Source organism: Euphorbia lathyris, chromosome 7 (genome assembly GCF_963576675.1).
Source record: "Euphorbia lathyris chromosome 7, ddEupLath1.1, whole genome shotgun sequence".
In the NCBI taxonomy this organism is placed as follows: Eukaryota; Viridiplantae; Streptophyta; class Magnoliopsida; order Malpighiales; family Euphorbiaceae; genus Euphorbia; species Euphorbia lathyris.
Genome location: NC_088916.1, coordinates 8,589,136 through 8,595,135, shown reverse-complemented (window position 1 = coordinate 8,595,135; position 6,000 = coordinate 8,589,136).

Here is a 6,000-nt window from a genome sequence, read left to right as displayed (position 1 = left end):
TGTGCCAAAACAGTAATTTCAACATAGGTTAAAGGTATGAAGTTGTTTTTTTTTTGGTTCAAAAGGGTATGAAGTTGTTGGTCATGTCTTTTTATTATTAATTGTGTATTATGCTTAGCAGGACAGTCAATGATAGTCAAATCAAAGTTTAGGTATAAAAAATATATTATATTTTTAAGACTAATTTGATCATGTTTAATTTGACCTTTTCAACCAATTTTAAGAGTCGAGTTGATATCCAAAGATTTATTTGAGAACAATTTAAACATTTATTCCTTAAAATTCTACTACAAAATCTTAATATAAATTTGTTTCTTTAAATATGTTTGATTTTAACCGGATTAAACCTAATTAAATTTATTTAATCTAGAGACCCTGGTATGATCCGTGTAACATGATATATCATTTTTTTAAATGATTTATTATGGGTATTGCTATTTACCGCTCTCAAATTACTTATCACCGTCCCATTTGGACAATTTTACCCTTTTTATAAAAAAAAACCTCAAAAAAATTTAGATATTATAGATGGATCCGCCCCAGCCATTGGCCAGGCGGATACAGCATCGGCCCACTTTATTGCGGTATTTAGCAACCCACTTTATTTATTAGAGAGGATTTATATCATATACAATCACATAAAATATATAAATAATATAACCCGAATTTAGGAGTGATAAAATAACACAATTTATAAAAACAAATCTATGCAACAAAACACGTGCTACAATTGACACGGTTATCACTTTTATTGCATTTATATCCTATATTATCGTATGTAACATATAAATAATGTCACGTCCGTGTCTAAAATTTTAAATTGTTCGATATCTTTTGAAATATTAATCAATTACAAATTTAAATATAGATTATAATATATCTTTTGGAAATATTAATTAATTACAAATTTAAATATATTATTGGATTTAATTTATTTGATTTAATTTAATGCTTTTAGGTGTAAATTAAAAGTTTGGGGTATATTTTAAAAGAAGTTATAAATTAGCAGGAGCAAAATAATAAAAACATCCTAATTACGTAAAACATATGGGTAAATTACACCCATGGCCACTGAACTTTACCCATTTTCACATAATGGCCACTGAACTTTATTTCTTTCTGGTATGGCCACTGAATTTTACACTTTTTAACATCGGTGGCCACTTAACGTCTCAAAACGACCGTTGACAGCTAAAAATAAAAAATACAAAGCGTTAATGATATTTTAAGGAACTTTAATTCTTGAAAATTTTCGTTTTGAGGTCATTTGGATGTTGTTTGGTTAGGAGAGAGAAAGTGAATTTTTAGAGAGAGAAAGCTCAAAAAAATGTTATTTTCTAAAATAAAAAATGTGTGTTCATGGTAAATGTCGTTATGAACAACTTTAATTCTTGAATATTTTCATTTTGAGGTCGTTAACGATCGTTAACGGTGATTTTGAGAAGTTAGTTAAAATTGAGTGACCATCGGTGTTAAAAAGTGTAAAGTTCAGTGGCCATACCAAGAAGAAATGAAGTTTAATGGCCATAATGTGAAAATGAGTAAAGTTCAATGGTATGAGTGTAATTTACCCTAAAACATATACATTAAAGTACATTATTTGACAATTTTATTATTATTATAATAATTTATTACATTACAAATTCTTAAATATATATTTAAATATATGAATAGTTTAAGTTATTAAAAAATGGTTAAACAAAAATCAAAAGCATTAAGATGAATTGGAAGAATAGGTGTCCTAATAATATAAAGTGTAAAAAAAACGTGTCAAAAAGGAAGGCTAATGTATAAACATGTGGCTTTTGGAAAAAAAAATGAAGGAGATATAATTCATATCAAAATCCCTACAATTTAACATATTACCAATTTTATTAAAACCATAAACTATCATATTATCAATTCAATTAGAGACCATAACTATCACATTATCAATTCAATTTAATAAAAAAACCTAAAATCAAAATCCATAAAATCAGAACCTTAAATTAAAAACTAACCTATATATTTCTCTTCCCCAACTTCCGGCGGAGACGAACAGCGTCGGCGGCAGCAAACGAACAGCGTCGGCGGCAGCAAACGAACGGCGGCAGGCAACAGCTCCTCTCCTTACCCAGCAGGCTGCTATTCACGAATTTGGAGTGGTGAGGAGTAAATATGAATTATAAACAAACACATGTTTAAATGTTAAAATTAAAGGTAAAAAGCATCCTGAGGCCCCTGATCTTTCATTCTTTGGTGCATTAAGCCCTTAATCTTTTATTTAGACACATTGAGCCCCTGATCTTTCATCATTTGGTGCATTAAGCCCTCGATCTTTCATTTAGACACATTGAGCCCTTGATCTTTCATATATGGGTGTATTAGGTCCTTCCATAAATCAATTAATATATAGGTTTATTAAGGGCATGTTTGGTGTGACAACAAATGATGTTCTAAAAATAACAAATTCTAAAATAAAAATATATTATACAAATTAATAAAAATAATTTAAATAAAAAATAAAAAATTTATTGAACACAATAAACCTTGTTTTTCGATAATTATGTTCTAAAAATAAAAATAATGTTAAAATTGAAGCACATTTTGTGGAAATAAGAAGGGTAATTTTATCAATAACAAGTAACTACAAACAACTGTTCATGAAAAGAGCTTTTCGTGAAAAGCTCCAAACTGTTGCAGTGTCCAGAGAAAATGCGAAACGCTGCAGTTATATAAACCTAACCAAACATGTCCTTAATAAACCTATATATTAATTGATTTACGGAAGAGCTTAATACACCCATATATGAAAAATCAGGTCTCAATGTGTCTAAATGAAAGATCGAGGGCTTAATGCACCAAATGGTGAAAGATCAGGGGCTCAATGTGTCTAAATAAAAGATCGTTGGCTTAATACACCAAACAATGAAAGATCAGGAGCCTCAGGATGCTTTTTGCCAAAATTAAATGATGGGCACATATGTCATTTTCATAATTTAAAAAAAAAACCTAATACAACTAAAACGACGTCGTTTTAGTTGTAGAACTAAAAGAAAAAATTAGAATTACGGTAATGAGACTCCAACAATGTTTCAGACAGGCCCCATGGCTGGCCTGGGCCCTGGCTAAGGGCCCAAATATTTTATTAACTCTATAGTATATGTAGCATAAAACATATTGTGTGTTCCAATTACTAAGTGTGCTAGTGGTAAAGCATATGATTCATACCAAGAGGTCCTCTCTTTGAATCCTTTTGAAATCATTTTTTTTTTTTTGTCAAGAAACTATATTTATACAAATATTAAAATTATAAACAATTGTATTTAGTGAACGTAATAATACAACCGTATAATTATTAATGAAATATTTTTTTATATTTATCATGTACTTAAATATATTTTATTTTTTTGTGTAAAATATTTTTATTAGAGAGACCTTTATTTACTATCGGAAAATTACTTGGAGACATAGTGGTTCCGGCCTCCTAAGCCGCTCTCTGTCTCCGTCAGTGTAGATTAAATCTATATTTAACAAATCGGTTAATTTTTTTTATCTAAAATGAGTTAAATGTTTCTTATGGAAATACTCCAAAAGGCAAATGTTATCAATTAATACCATATTAGCCCAATGATAAAATTTTGGATACCACATGTGTCAAATATAGGTTTAATCCATAATTTAAAGAAATTGTGAAACATTTTTTTTAGATAAACAATTGTATTTAGTGAACGTAATAATACGTACCGTATAATTATTAATGAAATATTTGTTTAGGTTTATCATGTATTTAAATATATTTTAATATTTTTATGTAAAATATTTTTATTAGAGAGGCCTTTAACCATCCCTACCGCACGATAGGGTGGTTTACTAAAATTTTTGACTGGTCAAATATTTACTTCATAATCTGAAAGCAGTTTTTATGTGTCTAATAAATGTGGCTATAGTAAAACTGTAAAAAACCTTATTTCAACGGTAAAAAATAAAGTTCCAAATACATGAAATAATATGAATAACGTATTTTTAAATAAATTGGATGTTCAGTACCTTCTGATCTGGCATGCAAAGTCTTAAAGTGATCCAGAATAAATGATTATAGACTAAATATATCCAAATAAAAAATCAATAATGAACGAAAAATAAAAAATCAGTCGCGTAAAGATAGTTTTTTTCCATTTATATATGTTTTCGAAATTAATAAGTTTATTGGATGATGTTGTAATTAATGTTCTTGAAAAAAAAATCAGAAATTATAAACAAATATATTAATTTTTTCAGCCTTCTACAGTTAAAAAAAAAATCTCCTATGACCTATCATATTATTTCTCAATGAGACCAAAACTCCAATATTAATATTCGAAACCATTAATTCCTTCTGGAATTTTTTCTGCAATCTACTTTAGTTTCGGTTCTTTAATAAAAATAGATCAATTTTTCCATCTGCATCTCGGTGACTTCGCTATTTAGAGCAGCCACGTACTGTACAATTCTCAATAATATACTTTTTTTATTTATTGTTTGCTGGAATATATTTTAAATTTTGACATTCTATTTCTTTTTTATTTAAGGACCCTAATTTCTTATTTCGCCTAGGACCTCCGAATTGTCAGGACCGGCCCTGTTTAGAGATATACATCTCTAATATCTAGTGAATTCCATTTATTTGTTGCTTATAAACATCCAAATAATAGAAATTAAAATCTAATCTATATCTATATTATATATAATAGCAGAAGCAGAGAAAAAATGAGAGAAGTGTTTTAGAGGCTTATTTCATTAGTTGTCAAACTTTTAAAAATCAAGATTAAAAAGGATTTTAATTAATTAAAGTTTTATATTTGATAAAAAATATAATTAATTTGATTATGAAATTCGAGTGAGTTATGAGTGGATGTATATTAATGCATAATAAAACATGTAGAGAATTTGTATAGTTGGATGTACAGTAAAACCTCTATATAGGAATACACTTGGGACCGGACTATTTGTATAACAATTGGGAGGTTATTCCTATATAGAGGTTGGTATAACAAAGACTCTCAGCACTTGGGACCAAACTTTTGTATAACAATTGGAAGGTTATTCTAATATAGAGTATTCCTATATAGAGGTTCTACTGTATATTAATGCATAGAGAATTTGTATAGTTGAATAAAAGTGAGATTTGTATATTTTTTTTTTTTTTGGTAAATGAGATTTGTATATTTGGGCATAGACTATGTAACCCCCTCACTTGGATCACATGATATCTCACACAATATCAGTTATAGACATGCTTTCAATACTCAATCATATAAACTTCAATCTCATATAAACTTTACAGATTATACATAAGAGAAAGCATTTACAATACACGTTTAAGTCATTATCCTGCATAGAGGATTTACAAAACAAAAGTACATCACAAGACTCCAAAATGCCTAGATGAGAATGGACTGACACTGCTGGTGCGACCTTAAGCAAGAAGAACTCCACCTAACCTGTAAAATCTGTTGGCAAGGGGTGAGCTGCCTACTCATTAAACATATTACGCATATATGTATATACAAAAGTAATGTAAAGAGCACAAATCAAAATATATCATCAGTACCAAGTTAGAATTTATTCACCTGTTTCATTTATTATAGTAATACTTATTTTAGAAAGGCCTTGCTGTACTTAGACAATATATATAAAATGGTCCTTGGGCCCAATCTGTATTCCGACTCACTAAATTCGGAATATAATCATCTGTGCTACGGAGGAGTTACACTCAACTCACGTACTCATATATCTCAACACATGTGCTTCCGGCTCACAATATTCGGATAGCACTCTCAACTTGGACCATTTCACATATCCATCTAAGCAAGCTCATATTCATTTATAATCCAACCATTATCCAGTTCCAGTATGTGCACAAGGCTCAACATGCCGTATTTACTCATAACACTGCAACATACTCAATCATATCACTTTCTTATCAATCATAGCGTATCACAAACACTCAAACATGATTCACATCATTCACATAAGATT